We start from the raw sequence: 25,066 nt of genomic DNA, 5'->3' as shown, positions 1-25,066 counted from the left end.
TTGGCATGCTGACTGGGATGATTACTGGAATGCAATGAAAGCTAAGCATACGAAACATAGGTATTCATTTGAAGATTAAGCACTTTATCTACTTTCGAAAGAGGGCAGGCTCAGGGTTAAGACAAGCCCTCTCCACACACACAGTGCCCGCCCCCACCACCACCTCCGCTCCTGTACAACAGAGATTTAAAAATTACCACAGCTTCAATCTTCACACAATGCAACATGCATTTGAAATTCTGGAAATCAGGTTTGCAAGTGCAAAAAGCATTTCTGGCTAAACTGTTTAACCAGAGTTAAATGGCTTTACGTTCAGCTTTATTACGGCACTGAGTTCTGGTTATAATGAAGCCATATTTGCACTTGGAACTTCCTTGTTCAACTGGCATTTGTCTACAATATTTTCTATTTTTTTTTGCAACTTTCTGTTCGTCCCTGTGAAGGTTTGACTGACTCGTGCTCGGTTACACGTACACCCACAGCAGCAATCCGCGCCCAAGTCTTCATTCTTTACACGTGAGCCTAGATAGCAAATGTCGGCAGGCTAGTTGGCCATGAAGGGCATTACAGCCAACCTTCCTCTCCCCCCGACCCACCCCACATTCACCTGCAAATTCCATGTGGGATCACCGGATAGTGATTGAGAGTAAGATCCCTGCCTCTTTTTTACGTCCTCCTTAACCTTTGAGCACAGCATCACTTGCCTTGGCTGAGACCAATTAACACTGCACAGATCAAACTAAAGAAAACTTACATTTATATAGCACCTTTCATGAACTCAGGATGTCCCAAAGCGCTTTACATCAAATGAAGTACTTTAGAAGTGTAGTTATTGTAGTAATGTAGGAAACGCGGCAGTCAATTTGCGCACAGCAAGCTCCCATCAACAGCAATGCGATAATGACCATATAATAAGTTTTTGTTATGTTGTTTGAGGGATTGAATATTGGCCAGGACAGCGGGGAGAACGACTCTGCTCTTCTGTGGAATAGAGCCATGGGATCTTTTACGTCTACCTGAGAGAGCAGACGGGGCCTCGGTTTAACGTCTCATTCATATGTAATATCACAAACAGTCATTTCTAGGCTTATGTAAAATATTAAATTATTAATCGGCTTTAATTGCTTGAATGTAAGAACATAAGAAATAGGAGCAGGAGTCGGCCATACGGCCCCTCGAGCCTGCTCCGCCATTCAATAAGATTATGGCTGAACTTCTGCATTAACTTCACTTTCCCGCTCTATCCTCATATCCCTTGATTCCCTTATATATATAGATATATATATATTTATATATCAAGAGTTAAATTACACGTTTAAATAGATTACTTTGACTATGCAATTGAAACTTTTTACACGGTGTTCTATTTCTACTCAATATGATCTGGTTCACTCAGTGCTCTCGCTCTCTCTCTCTCTGTTACTAAAGAACATACAATGGAAAGTGTGTTTGGCATGTTGGAGAGGGTTCAGAGAAGGGCAACCTGTATCATTCCAGGATGCAAAGCTCTCAGTTACGATGGGGATGCTGTGCTTGCTTTCCAATCTCATGTTTTGCTTTTTATCTTTAATACTTGTGTCCTCTGGTTCTGCACTCAGTTCAGGTTCACTAACACCCATTGCTTCCAGCAATTTAACAACATGGATCATGCAGCGTGTCGTCTCAGCAAGAATAAGGTCAGTTCTGTCAATTTAATATCTCAACAACAACAGCAACTTGCATTTATATAGTGCCTTTTACATCACAAAACATCCCAAGGCGCTTCACAGGAGCGTTACCAGACAAAACTTCACACCTAACCGCGTAAAGAGATGTTAGGACGGGTGACCAAAAGCTTGGTCAAATAGGTAGGTTGTAAGGAGGAGACAGAGGTAGAGAATCAGAGAGGTTTAGGGAGGGAATTCCAGAGCTGAGGGCCCCCAGGCAGCTGAAGGCACGGCTGCCAATGGTGGAATGATGAAAATCAGGGATGCGCAAGAGGTCAGAATTAGAGGAGCGCAGAAATGTTGTAGGGCGGGAGGAGGTTACAGAGATAGGGAGGGGCGAGGCCATGGAGGGATTTGAACACAAGGATGAGAATTCTAAAACCAAGGCATTGCCGGATCGGGAGTCAATGGAGGTCAGCGAGCACAGGGATGATGGGTGAACGGGACTTGGTGCGAGTTAGGATACATTCACCCATGGAATTGAAGGCAAATTATTGGCCTGGTTAGGGAACTGGCTGAGCAGCAGGCGACAGAGAGTAGGGATAATGAGCAGATACTGTTATTGGCAGGATGTGGCTAGTGGTGTCCCACGGGGAACTGTGTTGGGGCCTCAACTTTTCACCGTATTTATTAACGACTTAGATGATGGGATAGAGAGCCACAGAGCCAAGTTTGCTGATGACATAAAGTTAGGCGGCATTGTAAACAGTGTAGAGGGAAGCATATAATTACAAAAAGATAGTAATAGATTAAGTGAATGGGCAAAAGTGAATTTCAATGCAGGCAAGTGTGAGGCCATCCACTTTGGACCTAAATAGAATAGATCTGAGTACTTTCTAAATGTTGAAAAGCTAGAAACAGTGGAGGTCCAAACAGACTTAGGGGAGAAATTGGGTGCCTTTGCGCCTCCTGTTAGCGCCTCCGCAGGGCACCAGTGGAGCGTTACTGGCTTTCCGACCGGGCTGGGGGAAGCATGCCTCATGCCCCATAAGCAGTGCTGTAAAGGCACTTAGCTGATGGATCCAGCCCTTCACGCCTCTCTTCAGCTGCCGGGTTTCCCGAGGCCCGAGAAACCCGACCTGCAGCTGTTAAAACTAAAAGTTAAGTTAAAATGGAGGCGTGCAGCCTCCTTACAAGGTTTTAGTGACCGTCCCGCCTCCAGGGAGCATGTCGGTTGCCCTCCCCCCGTCCCGCTTCCATTAAAATCAAAGTGGGCGGGTTGGAGGCAGGTTGGGGGTCGGGATGTCCATTTAAATTTTTTTTTTAAAACCAGCCGCCCTGGGGGGCGGGGGGGGAGGGGGGGACGGGGGTTAAAATGACCCTCAATGTGTCCATAATAAAAACAGAAAATGCTGGAAATACTCAGCCGGTCAGGCAGCATCTGTGGAGAGAGAAACAGAGTCAACTTTTCAGGTCGATGTGTCCATGTTCCTTAGTGGTCCAGAGAGCCATGTGCGCTGGAATTTGTGTTCAGCTACGCTTCAAATTTATTGATACCTGAACGGCCAAAGATCAGGAACACTGAAAAAAGAATTGCTAACAGTTGTGCAACCAAAATGTATCTTCCATAACAGTAGTTTAATATTTAAGTAAAGGCTCGTACCATCAAAAGGGTTAAGACAATGTTAAGGATATGGGTGAAAGATGACTCTCACCACCACAGACCTCTCAGAAAGGTCACTGCCCTCGTGTGGGCATTTAAATAGTGACTTATATTCCGTCGGATACACTGAGTACCTGCTGGCCTTCTTGAGTTCCTGCCAAGTGGGGATTAGACATTCCACTGGAACCAAGTCCAGTATAACAGAAACAAACTCCAAGCACAAGCACGTGCTTTCCAGTGAATAGCTTATTTTTTAAAATTAGGTTAACATTAGACTGTGCTGCAACTGTACAGCGAGGAATCAGATATTTGACCAGAACCTACCCCGCATTCATATGGAAATCCATCCCTTGATACTGGCAGAGTGACATGTAATAGAATCCCGTGCCCATATAATGGTCCTTTGTAGGACAAGGCTCTCGTTTTCAGGTGGCTGTGTGGCTCATTACTGTGATGATTGTGCAGCAGGTACTGAAGGAGAGCGAGCTCGTAGCAAAGAATCTTTGAGCTGACCTTTGGAATGCTGGAGCCTTGGACCAGAACTGAAACACTTTGGGGGGGAAAATTCTGTTGCTTTGCGCCTCCCGTTAGCGCCCTAAGAGGGCGCGGCGATGTTTGTGCCGCTCGCGAAATTGACCAGACATTTTGCGGCAGCGCTAAACACTACTGCCACGATCTCCTGCGCCCGCAGATCGTGACGTCAGTCGAACGTGCAACGCCCCGGTAGTGCCCCGGGTCGGATATTGAATGACGCCCCCTGCCTTACCGCCTGCTGCTAGCAACGACAGGTTGAGGGGAATGTTTTGCAGTTGGGAAGGGACTGGGGGAGCGCTATTTAAAGGCGAACGCTTCCTAACTTTTTTTGTCAGCGACATTTTTGCACCACGCATTCTGAGAGAGAGGAAGAGACTTCTGGAGAGAGTCAATGCTGTGTGAAGGAGTTTTGGGTAATGAGCAGCACTTTGCAGGTTCATTTTGATTTGCCCTTCCTTGCATCGATTTAGAAGAGACTATGGGGGCTGCACTCTGAGCTCTTTCCCTGGGCCCCTCCATTGAACTTTCCAGCAGAATTGATGTACAGGTCTCTCCAGGCCGAGATTCAAGGCTGCAATGAGCAGGGTGTGGATGGAGAGCAAGATCGACCCTCCCCTTTAAGAACTGGCTGGCGTCAGTGTGTCTGTGTTCCATCGCTGACTGTCATCACATGGGCTTCGCCAGCGCTCTGAGGTAGCGCCTCGCTCCTCGGCGTTAGCGCCTTAAGAGAGGTGTGTAGCGCCTGATTTAACGCTCCAATCACCTCCAGGTGCAATGGAAGCCAAGTTTGCAGTCGGAGGCAATAGTTAGCACCAGGCGCTAAACTTTGTGCCCGGCCGATAATTGCACCCCAAACGGGGCGATATCGAATTTCTCCTCCCTTGCCTCTTGTATCAAGACTGGTGCCGTGGAACTAGGTACAAATGTCCAAATATGTAATTCATTTATTCGCACTTGAGGGATATCTTGCTGGATTTGGGAAGCAGCAGCAATCATTTGGGGTTTGGACTTTGCATGCAATGTACATTGAGCTGCAGTGAGTCCACAACACAGAAACAGACCATTTGACCCAACTGGTCTATGTCAGTGTTTATGCTCCACTCGAGCCTCTTCCCACCCCTCTTCATCTCACCCTAGCCATGAATCCTTCTCTTCCTTTCTCCCTCATGTGTTTATCTAGCTTCCCCTTAAATGCATCTATACTATTCACCTCAACCAATCCCTGTGGCAGCGAGTTAACATTCTAACTACTCTTTGGGTAAAGAAGCTTCTCCTGAATTCCCTATTAGATTTATTAGTGGCTGTCTTAAGATAAGAACAAAACATAAGAAATAGGAGCAGGAGTCGGCCATTCGGCCCTTCGAGCCTGCTCCGCCACTCAATGAGATCATGGCTGATCTTCTGCTTCAACTCCATTCACCGGCCCTATCGCCATATCCCTTGATGCCCTTACTAGTCAGAAATCTATCGACTTCTTTTTTGAATATACCCAATGACTGAGCCTCCACAGCCCTCTGGGGTAGAGAATTCCAAAGATTCACCACCTTCTGTGTGAAGAAATTTCTTCTCATCTCAGTCCTGAATGGCCTACCCTTTATCCTGAGGCTGTGGCCTCTGGTTCTAGACTCCCCAGCCAAGGGAAACATTCTCCCAGCATCCACCCTATCAAGCCCTGTAATCATTTTGTATGCTTCAATGAGATCCCCTCTCATTCTTCTGAATTCAAGAGAATACAGGCCTAGTTTACTCAATCTCTTCTCATACGACAGTCCCGCCATCCCAGGAATCAATCTCGTGAACCTTCGTTGCACTCCCTCTATGGCAAGTATATCCTTCCTTAGGTAAGGAGACCATCTTATATTTATGACCTATGGTTTTGGACTCCCCCACAAGTGGAAACATTTTCTCTACATCCACCCTATCAAATCCTTTCATAATCTTAAAGACCTCTATCAAGTCAACCCTCAGCCTTCTCTTTTCTAGAGAAAAAAGCCCCGGCCTGTTTGATCACATGCATGAGTGTCAGCGGTGTATAATTCTTAGACTCCTGGAGCACCTAAATAATTTGGCCATGTAAATCCTCAATAAATAGGGGAGGGCAGATGGCTTTTGGTTTTTATCCAGTTCAGGATGACAGTACTAGAAGAATGGAACTCTTCTCTACTTTTGACACTCAGCTCCAGCATCAACAATAACTTATATTTATATAGCACCTTTAACGTAGTAAAACGTGTCAAGGCGCTTCACAGGAGTATTATAAGACACAAAATTTGACACTGAGCCACATAAGGAGAAATTTGGGCAGGTGATCAAAAGCTTGGTCAAAGAGGTAGGTTTTAGGGAGCATCTTAAAAAAGGAAAGAGAGGTAGCGAGGCGGAGAGGTTTAGGCAGGGAACTCCAAAGCCTAGGGCCTAGGCAACAGAAGGCACAGCCACCAATGGTTGAGCGATTAAAATCAGGGATGCTCAAGAGGGCAGAATTAGAGGAGCGCAGATATCTCAGGGGGTTGTGGGGCTGGAGGAGATTACAGAGATAGGAAGGGGTGAGGCCATGGAGGGATTTGAAATCAAGGATGAGAATTTTGAAATTGAGGCATTGCTTAACCGGGAGCCAATGTAGGTCAGCGAGCACAGGGGTGATGGGAGAACGGGACTTGGTGTGAGTTTGGACACGGGCAGCCGAGTTTTGGATGACCTCAAGTTTACGTAGGGTGGAACGTGGGAGGCCAGCCAGGAGTGCGTTGGAAAGTCAAGCCTAGAGGTAACAAAGGCATGGATGAGGGTTTCAGCAGTGGATGAGCTGAGGCAAGGGCGGAGACGGGCGATGTTATGGAGGTGGAAATAGGCGGTCTTAGTTATGCTGCAGTTTAGTGGTCGGAAGCTCATTTCAGGGTCAAATATGACACCAAGGTTGCGGACAGTGTGGATCAGCCTCAGACAGATGTTAGGGAGAGGGATGGAGACAGTGGCTCGGGAATGGCGTTTGTAGCGGGGACCGAAAACAATGGCTTTGGTCTTCCTAATACTTAATTGGAGAAAATTTCTGCTCATCCAGAACTGGATGTCAGACAAGCAGTCTGACAATTTAGAGACCGTGGAGGGGCCGAGAGAAGTGGTGGTGAGGCAGAGCTGGGTGTCGTCAGCGTACCTGTGGAAACTGACACTGTGTTTTCGGATGATGTCGCCAAGGGGCAGCATGTAGATGAGAAATAGGAGGGGGCTAAGGATAGATCCTTGGGGGACACCAGAGATAATGCTGTGGGAGTGGGAAGAGAAGCCGTTGCAGGTGATTCTCTGGTTACGATTAGATAGATAAGAATGGAACCAGGCGAGTGCAGTCTCACCCAGCTGGACGACGATGGAGTGCCATTGGCGAAGGATAGAGTGGTCAACCGTGTCAGAGGCTGCAGACAAGGCAGGAAGGACGAGGAAGTATTTGGAGGTCAGAGTGAGCATGGCATAGGTGCAAGATGTTCTTTAACTTCCCCTTATCGGGAGAGCACCTGACGACTGCACCAACGTGGCATTTTCATTTTCCTTGCCAGCTATCTCTCTAGCCTCACTGAATTACATTACTAATTCAGTGTCAAATTGTACTGTGAATTATGAAGTTTTGTGCTTTGAAGCCCCACTTGCTAGGAATTGGGTTGAGAGACTGGGTCAAACTCATTTCACTAGGGACCTAGAGTTGTCAGGGAGAGGAAGCTATCATACTAGATTCAACCTCAGGTCCCAGAAATCAAAACAAAACAGTATTCTGCTCCAGTGTGCCCCTCAAATTCGCAGTTCAAAATACCAAGAGAGAGTTAACCCCATACAGGCAATTCCCACTGTCAACAAGGAGCGTTGAGCATTAGTAGTTCAACCCTGGGTGAAGTATCTAGGCCTAAACTGCAGATACTGGAGATCAATGTTCCCTCTAATTTTTTTTGTTTGGTGCTGCGCGGTTTAGAAACCGGTGAGCTGGCTGCGCAGGAGCTCCAGCCATCCTCTCGGCCGGGCAGCTTAGAGGGATCAAGGGATATGGGGAGAAGGCAGGGACATGGTACTTAAGGCTAAAGGGATCAAGGGATATGGGGAGAAGGCAGGGACAGGGTACTGAATTTGGATGATCAGCCATGATCGCATTGAATGGCGGAGCAGGCTCGAGGGGCCGAATGGCCTACTCCTGCTCCTATCTTCTATGTTTCTATGAACGTTGTGGGAGATGTGTTATAATGTTTCACGCAAAAACAATATTGGGGAACAAGTGATTGATATTTACATTGTTTACATTGATAAAGGAACATTTTGGTAAAGTGTACGAATGGAAGACATACTTGGGTTGCCGAAGACACGCTCCATTTTGTGGCCTGATGAAGCTAAAGACCACACCGAATTCATTTCAATAAGTAAAAGAGCTCATTAATAACTTACCATGCACATAAGCCAAGAATGCGAAAGCCAGAGCTGCGCTTTTCTGCTTTCCTATTCATGCATGAGTTCATAGGGGAAAGCATAGGGGCAGAAAGGTATTGGGTTTGAAGCCATCTTTGGGTGATAGGTTTGCTGTAATTGTATTTATTTCTCCCATTAGTGGCCTTTGCACCACAGATTAATACTATATTCATGAAGCATTGTTGATGTGCATATTGTCGCATGGTGCAAAATTGCTTTATTAAAACCATACGCAGCCTAAAATAATGGATGGAAACAGAGGGGGGAGTTTTCCCAGCCCTGGGGAGGCGGGTATGGAGGCAGAACTGCCGGGAAAATGGCAGAAACTGGGAGCGGGTACCGACCCCGCTCCCAACCCGCCTCTGTGCCATCTTCCCGGGAGGCGGGGTCCCCGACTCGCGCAGGGACCCATCTCCTCGAGGCGGGAAGGGGATTACAGCCAATTAACTGCCTGTTAACAGGTAGTTAACAGGCAGTTAAGAGGCTTATCCCCATTTTACACCTGCAAGTGCGGGCTTCCCGACGGCTGCGAACCCCGCCAGGGTCAGCGAGGCGAGCAGTGGGTCTGCAGGGGTGAGAGGGATTCAAAAGCCCACTGTGGAGGTGAGTGATGGGTGCAAGTGTGGAGAGGTAAGTATGAGAGGTGAGTGTAAAGTGTTAGAAAAAGTTTATTTATCTTTGCTTCTTTCTGCAGGCTTCAACCCTTGGGGATCTGGAGGTGCCTCATCTCAACGGCAGAGATGACAGAATGGCTACTGCATTCTCAGATACTGCAGCCATCTGATTTCTGCTGAGGTAAGAGGTTTTGATGAGTCTTTGTGCAAGGACCCACCACAGAACAGAGCTTGTCAGTGTTTGACAGCTTCTCTAAGCTGTCAAACGCTGACAATTCATCTGTCAAAAATTTTGACAGATGAAACGTCATACGCTGACATCCTCTGTCACCGGCTTTCCCTTAATTGGCCGGCTAAGCCCACTGGGCGGGCTTAACAAGGTCAATCAAGGGAAAATAGCGTGGGTTGGCCGGACGTCGTTGGGGGCGGGACTGAAACCCGACAACCAGCAGTCCCGCCCCCAACGTGCCCCCATTGAGAAAATCCAGCCCAGAGTTGGTAAATAATAAATACTCTCTGTTTCATAGCTAGTTTTTCCAGAAAAGAAGGAAAAGTCATTGTTCTTTCTTAGTTATTCAGTTAATTTATCAGTTAAGCATCAACTACCCAGAATACGCACACCCATTGCAGCCAAGTGGATTACCTCTGCTGAGAGAGGACTGACAGAGGGACATCCCACACAGCACATCGCCAAGCTTCTCTCTCTCGCTGACCTGCTGTGTATTGTCACAGCTGCTGTGTATTGTCACAGCTATCTTGTTCCCTCTGTTGTATGTGCCAGTAATTTTAGCATTGGCTTACTGCCATGTATAAGGTGGCAGTGCATGCGTTCGGGCAACTTTGGGCAATGTTAATGCCAGCTTATGAACTCTGAAGCTGGTTTAACATTGTGAGCGAGTTTTCCTATCTGGGCGTTCTAGGGCTGTGGGGTCTACCAACAGACGTAGGGACATAGGAACAGGAGGAGGCGATTAAGAACATAAGAACATAAGAAATAGGAGCAGGAGTAGACCATTCGGCCCGTCGAGCCTGCTCCGCCATTCAATGAGATCATGGCTGACCTTCTGCCTCAACTCCATTCACCGGCCCTATCGCCATATCCCTTGATGCCTTTACTAGTCAGAAATCTATCGACTTCTCTTTTGAATATACCCAATGACTGAGCCTCCACAGCCCTCTGGGATAGAGAATTCCAAAGATTCATCACCCTCTGTATGAAGAAATTTCTTCTCATCTCAGTCCTGAATGGCCTACCCTTTATCCTGAGGCTGTGAGCCCTGGTTCTAGACTCCCCAGCCAGGGGAAACATTCTCCCAGCATCCACCCTATCAAGCCCTGTATTAATTTTGTACGCTTCAATGAGATTTCCTCTCATTCTTCTGAATTCAAGGGAATACAGGCCTAGTTTACTCAATCTCTTATACGACAGTCCCGACATCCCAGGAACCAGTCTCGTGAACCTTCGTTGCACTCCCTCTATGGCAAGTATATCCTTCCTTAGGTAAGGAGACCAAAATTGTACACAGTACTCCAGGTGTGGTCTCACCAAGGCCCTATATAATTGGAGTAAGATTTCTTTACTCCTGTACTCAAATCCACTTGTAATGATTCAGCCCCTCAAGCCTGTTCCGCTATTCAATTAGATCATGGCTGATCTGTATCTTAACTCCATCTACCCACCTTGGTTCCGTAATCCCTTGAAGCCCTTGCCTAACAAAAATCTCTCAACCTCAGTTTTGAAATTTTCAATTGACCCCCAGCCTCAGCAGCTTCTTTTTGGGGGAGAGAGTTCCAGATTTCCACTACCCTTTGTGTGAAGAAGTGCTTCCTGACATCACCCCTGAACAGCCTGGCTCTAATTTTAAGGTTAGGCCCCCGCACCCCCCCCCCACCGCCCCCCCATTGTCCTGGACTGCCTCATACCTGCAGGATGGGAGCAAGAGGGCAGAAGAAAAGCGAGAAATAGATTTTGAAGTTAAATGTATGGCAAAAAATAAGGAATAAAAGTTAAGTTAGAAATATAGGACATAGTGACAACAGAGAAAGAGAGAAAACATAATGGAGAAAGGACATCAGGCAGAGTCCAGAGGCCCGAATCACAACCGCACTCTAAACCTCTTGTTTCCCGCTCCCTCCACTCCACTAACAGTGGCAGCTTCTTCAAGCCCCTTGCCCTCTTCCTCTGGAACAACCCACCCCACCCTGTGGCATCTCCACTTTGCCACCTTGCTCCCTGCTTTCAAAAGCCTCCTTTTGGCAGTCTTTCTGCCCCCTATGGAACCTCTGCCAAAACTCTTCCCCTCACCCGCCATCCTTTGCCTGCAAGGCACTCTGAGACATTTCTTTGTACATAATGAGCGCTATTGAAATGTAAGATGTTATTGGTGACATAAGTTGGTCAGAGTATTAAACAAGGCTTTAATCGACTGTTTCACAACATGAAAGTCTAGTTATCCTTCACTAGTTCCTGTTTACAAAATGTCCCTGAGCAAGCTGGGCCCGTGCCCGAGTATTTATACCCTCCCTGGACAGCGCCACCAGCAGGCCGCCCAGTATATTTCATAAATAATTTCTACATGAATGGCACAATTTATGACAATTGGAATATGTACACAATAAATGGGTGTCTATTAGGAAAGCTGGTAAATGACAGTGTTTTGGCTGTGATTATTGGCTATTCACCGAAAGTATTTTTTTAATATGTTCATGGGATGTGGGCGTCGTTGGCAAGGCCTTCATTTATTGTCCATCCCTACTTGCCCTTGAGAAGGTGAGCCGCCTTCTTGAACCACTGTAGTCCATGTTGTCGTGGTTTGGTACAACTGAGTGGCTTGCTAGGCCATTTCAGAGGGCAGTTAAGAGTCAACCACATTGCTGTGGGTCTGGAGTCAGATATAGGCCAGACCGGGTAAGGACGGCAGATTTCCTTCCAATTTCCTTCCTTCCTGTGATGCTGTATCTGGGTTATATGATGCTGTTAACAACAAGGCTAACGGATAGACCTCAAGGACATTTGATTATGTCAAAACAAGTAATTTTGAGCGACACTTCTCATCGACAAAGCCATAGTTGGAGTATTACATGCAATTTTTGGCATCCTCTCTTCAAAAGAACACAGGTGCATTGGAAAGTGTTCAATAAAGAACAAGAGTGATACCAGAATTTTGGGAACTAAGTTATCAATGGCAGAGATTCACAGAACTGGTACCCGGAGGAGAAAAGAAGATTACGCAGAGACAGTGAAGCAGGCCTTTAAAATGGGGAGGCATGAATACTGTAGGTGTAAGAAGGTCATTCAACAGACTGTGACCACAGGCCATGAGCACAAAATTAACCAGCTTCAAGCAAGACAAGAGATTACAAGAACTAACACACAGTTGTAGTTAGAGCCGATTGGGAGCAAAAAGAGCTGGAGAAATACTTTAATTTAAGGTTGTAATGACAAGAAGGAACAGACGATTTAATAGTCTATCTATGTCTTTGTGTCATTGGGAAAAATTCCATAAATCCTTATTTTCTTAGACTAGATCAATTGATTTAGTATCTGATCCGTGACCAGCTCAGGGGCTTAAATCCTCTCAGGATTCACTCAGCTCTTCATCCTTCCGAGATGGATAGAATGAATACCATGGGGGTGATTTTAGCTCAGGTGCGGGATGGTGTCGTGTTATCCGAATTTCGTGTTTCCCGCACAAATCTAAATCGATGTGGGAGATTGATGCAATTTTAACTCAATTGGCCAATTAATTTCCAACGTGTGGGAAGCCTTTGCAAAGGGATTTTTCATGACTGAAAATCCCCTCCGATGACATCATCATTGCGGCTGCATTTAAGGTCTGCAACAAGCCTTGCTTCTTCCGCAGACTGCCAACCTTTTGCCCTTTCATGCTAGAGGGACCTGGAGACAGACTGACCACCGAAAGACCTAGGTCTGCTCCAAGGTTTGACGACGTTGCCCTGCAAGCTTTAGTTGAGGGAGCAGGAGCTCATAAAGAGATGCTCTTCCCTTCTTCAGGGAGGAAGAAGCCTCCCCAGCAGACCAAGGCTGTGTGGGTCCAGGTGGCAGAGGAGGTCAACTCATTATCGGTAACCTGCGGAACCTGGATTCAGTGCAGGAAGAGATTTCATGACCTTCTGCGCACTGGAAAAGTGAGTATGAATTTCCCATCACCCTCAATCTGAACCCCATTGCCTTTCCTCACCAGCACTCAGCTTTAGCAATCTCTTCCTCTACATCCCACTTGATACTGACATCCATGCACCCTTATCCATTCCCTTTCACTCTATGGTCACATTCACATCACTATTCGGCTATGCAGCCCTCACACTCCCTAGCACTCTGATGCTTTGAACACAACTGACAACACACAGGGAGGGCCCTTGGTCTTGCCACCTCGCTCCATCTTTGTCTCCTTCTAAGTATCTATGCTATGGAATCTCTACACTCACTCCTTCATTCTCAATCAACCTCCACTTGTCTCCCTCATTGCAGGAAAAGAGAGCTCACAATAAGCGAGAAAGAGCGAGGACAGGAGGAGGGCCACCCTCACTAGCCCACCTCACCCCCTGGGAGGAGGCAGTCCTGGAGATCGTAGGAGTGGAGGAAGCTGTGCAAGTGGGGGATGGACAGATGGGTGCATCACAGCAAGCTGGTGACAGAATAGTTTTCCATCTCTCTCATTGACATTGCATGAGTCGCTGATAATGATTCTGAAGCTATAACAGATGGACTTATGACCATCTGCAATATGCAATGTGCATGTAACCTTGGCATCACATCTCTGACTCTTTCCTTTACTCCCCCACAGGACCATCACAAGCAGCCGTCCCCACTGTCCAGGAGGAAAAGCCTGAGCAGCCAGACTCCTCAGGAGGAAGCTGCAACCTCTGAGGGCGCTCCATCAGCAGAATTCAGCACACCCAGCACCAGCACAGACACTCACACCTCAGTGGGACCTTCGGGACATAGAGTAGTGTTGTCACCTGGTGTATCACAGCTCACAAGTGAGCATCAGCAGATTGTGGAGACAGGGACAGCAGTGGAGAGTGCTAGTCGGAGGGCGCAGGACTTTGCCAGCTCGGCTCAGCTGCATGTCGACCCTCTGCCTCTGGGTCCATCCATAAGATCAGCGGGGCTGGAACTCCAGGAACAGATGCAGGAGTCTCTGGCAGGTTTTGTCTCCAGGGTCGATGCGAGTGTGGAGCGAATGGAGGAGTCCATAGCGAACATGAGCAGAGCCTTTGTGGAGTCATTGGTGCATGAACGCAGCACCACGGAAAGGATGGCAACCTCCATGGAGGAGGTAAGTCGCCAGAGTGCAGAAAACATGGTGGGGGAGAAATTCAGTAGGTTGCGCCACCCGTTATCGCCTTAAGAGGGCGCTAAGTGGGTCGCAAGCCAACTGGCCACGCCTCCCGCTAAATTCCGCGGGACGTTAGTGGTGGCGCTAACCGTTAGCGCTGCGCCGCTACTGATGACATCATCGGTGTGCGCAGCGCCCCGCTGACACCCCGGCTGCGATATTTGGCAGCGCCCCCTGATTTACCGCTGGACGCTATGTCCGACCGGTTCAGGGGGGCCTACCTGCGGCCGGGGAGGCGCAAATTAAAGGAGAGGTGTGGGGCGGCCATTTTTGTTGTTGGCCGCCTGCCAGCACCTGCCTGCGCTCCCGTCCCCGGCCTCCTGAACCCCCCCCCCAGCGGAGTGCCAGCTGCGTTCCAAGAGCCCGGCACTTCTCTTCGGTGCCGGGCTCTTTTGCCTGCACTCCCGATCCTCGGGGGCCCAGCTGGGCCCCAGATCGCGCTGCACAAGGCCCCTCCCCTTTAAGAAGGGGAGGAAAGCCTGCAATACCGCAGCGCGATGTGCCGCGGCGTGTGGCACTGCGGCACGTTGCGCCACGATATTCAGTCGCAGCACCCCAAGAGGGATGCGGGGCGCCTCCAGTAGTGCTGCGCTTCCCTTTGGGGCACTACCACTCAATTTCCGGTGGGCGGTTGCAATGCTTCCGGGGCGCTACTTTTAGCACCCTGGCAAAGCTGGCGCCCCAAACGGGGCTATACTCAATTTCTCCCCCGGTGAATGTTCATAATAGAATGACATCTCTGGAGGAGCGATGGTCATCTATTGAACATAGAAACCAGACCTTCACGGAAGTCCTTCTGAGTAGGACTGCCAGTGCAGAAACGGGTCCCCATGGCCCCCTGATGCGCAGCAAGGTGCTCTCAAGCCACTTCCAAGCGATGGCCCCTTCTGGCCTGTGCAGCTTCAGGTGGGTGAGCAGCAGCCTGGCGCTCCTGTTGCTGCTGCTGTTGTTCCTGGTTCTGCTGTTGCCGCGGCTGGTGTTCGAGCTCATCTAATGCCCAGAAAGGAAGGAAATAAATGGCTCCCATGCTTCTGGTATATGCGTCCGTTGAGGAAGCGCTGAGTGAAGGTGGCGAGAGGGGTTTCCCAGGAGGTCACACTGGAGATGGGTGTGAGGCTCCAACCTTCCACAGGTGTGGTTAAGCCTTCTAAAGGTTGCCCCAGATCTGAGACCACTAAATCTTGCCACCTGCAAACCATGGCTGTTCAAATCTCCTCTTTACCTGCAGTTGATAGTCACCAATGCAATAGTGCTCCCGCCAGGTTTCACATTCGTGATTCCCACCAGGCGTGTTTTACGTGGGAAAAGGGTTACAGTTGCAAGGGCCTGTTAAAATAGGATTATAGAGGCCATTTAGTGGTAATTAAGGGGCTTAAAGACCAGTCCCGCCTGTTGGATGTGGGACGGAGTCGAGACCATCAGACACGCCTGAGTTAAAATTGCTCGGAGTCGGGAACTAGGCGGCGGGGGGGGGGGTCCCGCCCGCCAGTTTTTGGCAATTTTAACCCCCCGCCCACCTCAAAGCCCGCCTCACGGCCCAATGAAAATCGAGGCCCATATCTCAGGAATAAAAACGGAAAACGCTGGGAATACTCAGCAGCTCAGGTGGCATCTGTGGAGAGAGAAACCGAGTTAACGTTTCAGGTTGATGACCTTTCATCAGAACTGGAAAAGGTTAGAGATTCTAACTTTTTCCATTACAAGGTCGGCTTTCTCTCCCCATGATGTCAGGTCTGCTAGTCCAGCACCATAACCACGAGGCTATCACACCCCCGACCGACTTCATGCTACTTTAAAAATGCGTTTCCATCTCCTCAATTTTGGAAGAGATCTTTTTCTGCGTCGGAGCAACGTTTCCATTGCCCATACCAACTAGGCCAGTTCCTCAGACTGAGAGTTTCCGATTAGGCCCAATTACTATTTTATAACTGTGAATAGTTTTTTTTTACGAAGATCAATTTTCAAATTTGTTGGGTATGTACCGTTAACAGGGATAGAAACTCACTGACCTACCTGCATAAAAATGCTGCTTTCTTGGGGGAGTTTGGAGAGAACAAGATATTTTATAAACCATAACTGCAACGGCAAGGTGGCACCTTGGAGCGCTGCAGTCAGTTTTGGTTCTGTGAGTAGGCCATTACTTAAGGTAAGAATAAACTTACTTAAGGCAAGTTTTCGTTCTGCTCTGATACACGTATTATTTAAAGGATTGTAATTCTTGGTATCGATTTCCTCGGGTTTGGGCAAGATCAGCATTTCCCACTCCTGATTGCAGTTGAGAAATCTTCACAGGAGGTACAAGTGGTTGAACCTGAGATGCCAAACAGCCCGCCCACTGTTACTCAGAGTTGAAGGATGAACATATAGAAGAAGAAGGCGACTTGCATTTATATAGCGCCTTTCACAACCACCGGACATCTCAAAGCGTTTTACAGCCAATGAAGTACTTTTGAAGTGCAGTCACTGTTGTAATGTAGGAAACACGGCAGCCTATTTGCACTCAGCAAGCTCCCACAAACAGCAATGTAATAATGACCAGATAATCTGTATTTGTTATGTTGGTTGAGGAATAAATATTGGCCATGACACTGGGGATAACTCCCTTGCTCTTCTTCAAAATAGTGCCACGGGATCTTTTATGTCCACCTGAGAGATCAGACAGGGCCTCGGTTTAACTTTTCATCTGAAAGACGGCACCTCCAACAGTGCAACACTCCCTCAGTACTGCACTGGGAGTGTCAGCCTAGATTGATGTGCTCAAGTTCCGGGAGTGGGACTTGACCCCACATTGGGAGTGCACTAGCACTTTGTAAATGATGGGACAGCGGAGAACCTTGGGATGTCCCCTCAGTGCACTGTGTTAATGCAAGTGCGCTGGCTCCATTGATGTGCCCATAGTGGAACATCAGCCTTAGTGTAAGACTGTGTTGTTGCCCCAGCCCAAAGGTGCAGTAAAACCTGAGAACAAGCTTACAATTATCCAATTAGTATGCATGCTCCACCACAGTTCAAATGGGTTACCTTACACATTTATAGCCAAATATAGAAATCCCATTGGGATCCCCATTGTATATCTGCACTGTTTCTTGAACTCCCTGATTGCTGCTCAATTATTAAGGAGCCCATTACATAGAATGTACAGCATGGAAACAGGCAATTCAGCCCAACTGGTCCATGCCGGTGTTTATAAGAACATAAGAACATAAGAAATAGGAGCAGGAGTCGGCCATTTGGCCCCTCGAGCCATTCAATAAGATCATGGCTGATCTGATCTTGGCCTCAACTCCACTTTCCTGCCCGCTCCCCATAACCCTTGACTCCCCTATAGTTCAAAAATCTGTCTATCTCCATCTTGAATATATTCACTGACTCAGCCTCCACAGCTCTCTGGGGTAGAGAATTCCACAGATTCATGACCCTCTGAGAGAAGAAATTTCTCCCCATCTCTGTTTTAAATGGGCGACTCCTTATCCTGAAACTATGCCCCCTAGTTCTAGATTCCCCCACGAGGGGAAACATCCTCTCTGCATCCACCCTGTCAAGCCCCCTCAAAATCTTATATGTTTCAACAAGATCACCTCTCATTCTTCTAAACTCCAATGAGTATAGGTCCAACCTGCTCAACCTTTCTTCATAAGACAACCCCTTCATCATGTTTGACAAATTTGCTGGAGTTCTTTGAGGAAGTAACATATAGGGTGGATAAAGGGGAACCAGTGGACGTAGTGTATTTAGACTTCCAAAAGGCATTTGACAAGGTGCCACACAAAAGATTATTGCTTAAGATAAAAAATCACGGGATTGGGGGTAATATTCTGGCGTGGGTGGAGGATTGGCTATCTAACAGAAGGCAGAGAGTTGGGATAAATGGTTTATTCTCAGACTGGCAATCAGTAACTAGTGGTGTTCCGCAGGGGTCAGTGCTGGGTCCCCAACTCTTTACAATCTATATTAACGATTTGGAGGAGGGGACCGAGTGTAACATATCAAAGTTTGCAGATGATACTAAGATGGGAGGGAAAGTAGTGAGTGAGGAGGACATAAAAAACCTGCAAGGGGACATAGACAGGCTAAGTAAGTGAGCAGAGATTTGGCAGATGGAATACAATACTGGAAAGTGTGAGGTTATGCACTTTGGCAGGAAAAATCGTAGAGCAAGTTATTATCTTAATGGCAAGAAACTGGAAAGTACTGAAGTACAAAGGGATCTGGGGGTCCTGGTGCACAAAACTCAAAAGGTTAGTATGCAGGTGCAGCAAGTGATTAAGAAGGCCAATGGAATGTTGGCTTTCATTGCTAGGGGGATAGAATATAAAAATAGGGAGGTATTGCTTCAGTTGTACAAGGTATTGGTGAGACCGCACCTGGAATACTGCATACAGTTTTGGTGTCCATGCTTAAGAAAAGACATACTTGCTCTCGAGTCAGTACAAAGAAGGTTCACTCAGTTAATCCCGGGGATGAGGGGATGGACATATGAGGAGAGGTTGAGTAGATTGGGACTCTACTCATTGGAGTTCAGAAGAATGAGAGGCGATCTTATTGAAACATATAAGATTGTGAAGGGGTTGGATCGGGTGGATGCGGGGAGGATGTTCCCGATGATGGGTGAAACTAGAACTAGGGGGCATAGTCTTAGAATAAGGGGCTGCTCTTTCAAAACTGAGATGAGGAGGAACTACTTCACTCAGAGGGTGGTAGGTCCATGGAATATGCTGCCCCAAAAAGCTGTAGAAGCTACATCATTACATAAATTTAAAACAGAAATAGACAGTTTCCTAGAAGTAAAGGGAATTAAGGGTTACGGGGAGCGGGCAGGAATTTGGACATGAGTCTAGGTTCGGATCGGTCATGGGCCTGTGGGTAGCAGAGCGGGCCCAGGGGCCATGTAGCCTGATCCTGCTCCTATTTCGTGTGTTTAATTCTGTTAGATTCAGGAGATGGTTCTGTGATAGTAGATTGGCGGTTAGGATCAGATCAGCCATGATCTTATTGAATGGCGGAGCAGGCTCGAGGGGCCGATTGGCCTGCTCCTGCTCCTATTTCTTATGTTCTTAAGTTCTTATGTAACCTTTCTTCATAAGACAACCCCTTCATCTCCGGAATCAACCTCGTGAACCTTCTCTGAACTGCCTCTAATGCAAGTATATCCCTCTTTAAATAAGGAGACCAAAACTGTACGCAGTACTCCAGGTGTGGTCTCACCACGCCCTGTGCAGTTGTAAACAAAGCGCAGCATTGGGAGTCGAACTCACGACCCCGAAGGAAGCCTAAACCCAGCAGCTTCGAGCACTTGGCCACACTACCATGCTCTACACCCTACTTCATCTAACCCTGTCAATATGTTCCTTTCTCACGAGTTTATCTTGTTTCCCCTTAAATGTTTCTATGCTATTTGCCTCAACTACTCCTTGTGGAAGCGTCTAACCACTCTCTGCGTAAAGAATTTTCTCCTGAATTCCCTATTGGATTCGTTGGTTGAAGTGACTGTTGCCTCTTGTCATTCCCAAGGTAAGGAAGGCCTGTACTATGCCTTGGTTTAACTGGTTGTAGGTGCTCATTGGTTAACTTGGATGCTACATAAACCAAAATCTGCAGCATCACAGCGTGAAATCCCTGCTTCATCAGTATGTTGGATAAGATTGGATATCAATGTTGGATGTTGAAGCTTAAATAAAGCAAAGAGTTCCTAACATCTAAAAATGCACAAATTATATTATTTAAACTTTATTATTCACACATTACAGCCAGGTTAAAGGGTTAAATAAATTGTCATGAGACTCATTTACAGGATACAGGCTCTTTTTTAACCTGAGTTTCCAATAAGAAAGTCTTGCATTTATATAGCACCTTTCACGACCTCAGGATGTCCAATAGCGCTTTACAGCCAATGAAGTGCTTTTGAAGTGTCGTCACTGCTGTAATGTCGGAAAAACAGCAGCCAATTGCTATGTTATGTTGATTGAGGGATAAATTTTGGCCAGGACACTGGGGATAACTCCGCTGCTCTTCTTCGAAATAGTGCTACTGTTCTTTGTCAAATACTGCCATGGGGTCTTTTACATCCACTTGAGAGAGCAGACGGGGCCTCGGTTTAAAGTCTCATCCAACAGTGCAGCACTTCCTCAGCACTGGAGCGTCAGCCTAGGTTTATGTGCTCAAGTCTCTGGGAGTGGGACTTGAACCCACAACCTTCTGAGAGTGCTACCCACTAAACTACGGCTGACAATGGGAAGGTTGAGCACTTCTAAGCATGTTTTGACCGTTACATATCCATTGGATTGGGATGGATCCCCACCCGTCACACCCCCCCCCTCCGATTGTTTTATGCTATTCAGCAGTGGTTGGAATTTGTATATCATTTGCATATTCACCTGCTTGCTCACCTTGAGTCAGGTTGAGCCTCATGGGAACCACCTACAGCCCTGGAAGCTGCACGGATCCAAAAAGGTACAATGCAGAATAAGAGCTGACTCTCTTATCTGGTTCAGCTGTGACTATGCAGGAAACACTTGTCAAATGATGCATTATTTTAACTCAGCGGGACCACTTGTTTAATGAGAGAGGCTCATTATGTTACTTTTACAGTCGCTGCAAGAAGCCAGCTATAATGAGCAAGATGCCTTGTACTCCCTCGGATATGAATAGCTGAAAAGGGACCTACTACTGAATAGTGTTGCTGAGTCCTACATTTGTCTTTAACCTCGGTGTTGTAGAGTGAAGATAATGAGTGAGGGATGTTAGGAAATAAAATATTTTTTTCCTGCCAGTCTCAGCATCGAGCGCTCTCAGATCAGGTGTAATATGGGCATGATGTAGAATCATGAGCCCATCTGTTCTGCCCGAACAATGTGCATTATCTCCAACCTCACAACCTTTACTGCACCAGTGTGACACTTTCCGTTCCTCACGGCAGCCAACCTTGTGGCTTTTCTGAGCAAGGTTGCCAAGTTAGTGCTAGTTAGTGCTGAGTGATAGCACCCAGTCTAATCAAACATTTATAAATTGTAATTACGGAGGCTATTTTGAGCTTGCCCGTTGAGCAATTATATGGTGAGGACTGCGTTAACTTCCTGTCTCACCATGGATGCTGTGTATTACAAAAATGCAGCACTTACTGCCGGCATTACATCACGATGCTCAATCGGATGTCTGCTCAAATGTTTAAGAATGACTCCTTCAGTGAGTGAGCTTGAAGTACTTGACACCTGCTTACGAATGTGGCATCATGCACTGGTGGCGGTAAAGCCAAAAAATGGTGAGCTAAGCAAAAGTCCAAAGATGACGGGCCGTATTTTCCGATCAGAGGCTTCCCGTGTGTGAATGCCTCTGATCTGGAAAAAATCTACGCATTTACCTGAGGGCTCCCGAGGTGCGTGTAGTTCCAATCCTGGGCCTCTCGAACTCCAAGTGCGCAAGGCCCACGTATCCCAGGGACACATGCGGGTCGCAAGCGTCCCTGGGATCACGTGGGCCATTGGGAGCCAATAGCAGAAGGGAATCTCCCTTCATACACTTGACAGATAGACCTGTCAAATATATGTACAGGAAACTTTCTGGTATCCGGCACGGATGGGACCGACGTGTTGCCAGTTCATCAACAATTCCGGATAACCGAACGCTATATTTAAAACATACGGAGCTTCTGAGCTCCGTATCTAGCAACAAACCCTGTTGCTTAGCAACAGCTTCAAAACAATCAGCACAGCTTGCAAGCATCTCTGTAGCTTAGCAACAGCTTCAGTTAGACGCTTGCTCAGCCAGAAATGAGTAAAAAAAAGTAACAAAAAGTAAAAAAAAGTTACCTGAACTGACTCCTGAATTTTGCCGCTTAACCGACATTTCCGGTTATTTAGTGGCCGGTTAATCGAAAGTTTCCTGTAATAGCAAAATAATGCGGATGCTGGAAATCTGAAATAACAACAGAAAATGCTGGAAATACTCAGCAGGCCAGGCAGCATCCGGGTCCCAGACCTGAAACGTTAACTCTGTTTCTCTCTCCACGGATGCTGCCTGGCCTGTCAAATATATGAATGGAGATCACCCCAAAAACACTTTAAAACATTAAATAAATGAATTAAATAAATTAACAAAAAACATCACATTTTTAAAATTAGTTGAAATTACAATAAATTAAATATTTTAAACAAAAATTTAATTTTTTGAAAAATATAATTAAAGTTTTTTACGGGGCTAAAAATAAACTTACTTTTTTTAAAAGTATTTTTAAATGATAAATGAGTGAATTAAAAAAAAAAACTTTTATCAACTCTTATGCTGGCAAAAGCAGGCCTTACGTCCCTGCTTTTACCAGGCGTAAAATTTCTAAGGGTTTTCTGCGGGCGGAGGTTCTCCAGAAAGTGGAACTATCTGCCCACGGAGGCCCTTCTCCAGGGCAGGCGTCCGATCTGTCAAGAGCATTCTTGACAGATCGGAAATGCCGGTTTTCAGCGCATGCACATCGCGTGCCTGAAACAGGCATTTCTGATGTCCCTACAGGTGTGTACACAGCGCGTACACGCCCATAGTGATCGGAATATACGGCCCAACATTTTCTGCAGGTGAATATTACATCTGCGAGACAATTAATCAAATATCAAGAATAATTACTTCAGCACAAAAATGGCATTAGGGGGACCCTAGAAGGGCTTGGACTATGATCATGATGATAGTGAAAACAACAACTGGCATTGGCATAGCCCAATAGCGTAATAAAAGTCACTCGATGCTTCATAAATGAGAGAACAAAATCAAGCAGTGCTATTAATATTTAAGAACACAAGAACATAAGAATTAGGAGCAGGAGTCGGCCATAAGGCCCCTCGAGCCTGCTCCGCCATTCAATAAGATCATGGCTGATCTTCGACCTCAATTCCACCTTCCCGCCCGATCTCCATATCCCTTGATTCCCCTGGAGTCCAAAAATCTATCGATCTCTGTCTTGAATACACTCAAAGACTGAGCCTCCACAGCCCTCTGGGGTACAGAATTCCAAAGATTCACCACCCTCTGAGTGAAGAAATTCCTCTTCATCTCAGTTTTAAATGGCCGACCCCTTATTCTGAGACTATGCCCCCTTAGTTCTAGACTCTCCAGCCAGGGGAAACAACCTCTCAGCATCTACCCTGTCAATCCCCCTTAGATTCTAATATGTTTCAATGAGGTCACCTCTCATTCTTCTGAACTCCAGAGAGTATAGGCTCATTCTACCCAATCTCTCCTCATAGGACAGCCCTCTCATCCCAGGAATCAGCCTGGTGAACCTTCATTGCACTGCCTCTAAGGCAAGTATATCCTTCCTTAGACAAGGAGACCAAAACTGTGTAATTTCTGTAACTTTCAACCCTCTTCGCAACAGATGCCAATCCAGCTCGCTTTTAACAGTGTCAATTGTCTCCAAATCAATTATCTTCTTCTTTAAGAAGTTGTTTTTGCTTCCATTGACATAACCAGATGGCCAATTTTTGATATCTATCCCAGTTTGAACCTATGCCCCTCCCCTCCCCCGCCCCACCCCGCTCTTCCATTTCTGGAAATTCGTGGTTCAGATTTACCATCTTAGTGCTCATCACGGTGAGCAGTCGCGGCTAGGCACAGCTAGATGCAGAGTAAAGTTCCCTGCCCTAGCAATATGCCTCAGCCCCAGTCTCAGAAGATTCTGTATTTAGCCTTAGGCCTGTCTGAGTGGCATTGCAAATTCGTGCCAAATTGGTGGCAGTTTTGTGCTGTGGCCATGCCGACTAGGAACCAGATTGAGACTGCCCAAACTCACTTTAGATAAAGTTTTGCAGGCAACTTTGAAGCTCTTTTTCCACAGGAGACATACTTACAGCCCAGCAGTTTGTGCTGGATTTGAACCCAAAGGTGAACATTAAGTGTCGAACCCACTGTGCCACCCAGGATTAACCTCTTCTACAGAGTTTCAATACCATTTGTCATCTTATTTAAACTCTTTTCAAAGCTGAAAAGGCCAAATGTTCTCAAAATCCAGTCCTCTGACACGAGGGATCATAGAAACATAGAAACATAGAAGATAGGAGCAGGAGTAGGCTATTCAGCCCCTCGAGCCTGCTCCGCCATTTAATGAGAGCATGGCTGATCATCCAAATTCAGTACCCTGTCTCTGCTTTCTCCCCATATCCCTTGATCCCTTTAGCCTTAAGAAATATATCTAACTCCTTCTTGATCAGCCTCGTCAGAGGTGCCATCTTTCGGATGAGACGTTAAACCAAGGTCCCGTCAGCTCTCTCAGGTGAACGTAAAAGATCCCACGGCACTATTTCAAAGAAGAGCGGTGGAGTTATCACCGGAGCTTGCTGTTTGCAAATTGGCTGCCGCGTTTCCTACATTACAACAGTGACTACACTTCAAAAAACACTTCATTGGCTGTAAAGCGCTTTGGGATGTCCAGTGGTCATGAAAGCTGCTATAGAAATGCGAGTCTTTCTTTTTTCTTGTGACGCTTTGCACCATCTCCAGCGCTTTGATGCTTCTCGTGTGTCTTGGTGGCCAAACCTGGACACAGTGTGCAAACGTGGCCTTAAATGTCTCTCATCTTTCCTCAAAGCTCATCCTTTTGACACTGTGAACAATCTTGAACTTCTTTCTGTACTTTCAGCAAGTACATATATTTATGAGGAGCTGATCAGAACTGAACCTACTATTTCAAGTGAACACGTACTTGGTTTGAATCATTCCAAAGAGAAATAGACAGCTCGGTGTTTCTCAAGAGGGAATGGAAAGACATGGGCCAGACACTACTGCAGGTGGAGAGATGAAAATAGGATGTAAACTGCATGGCAAGTTAAA

Source organism: Somniosus microcephalus, chromosome 19 (assembly GCF_052327205.1).
Source record: "Somniosus microcephalus isolate GS21.2 chromosome 19, FLI_Smic_1.0, whole genome shotgun sequence".
Classification (NCBI taxonomy): Eukaryota; Metazoa; Chordata; class Chondrichthyes; order Squaliformes; family Somniosidae; genus Somniosus; species Somniosus microcephalus.
Note: the sequence above shows the minus strand (reverse complement) of the source record.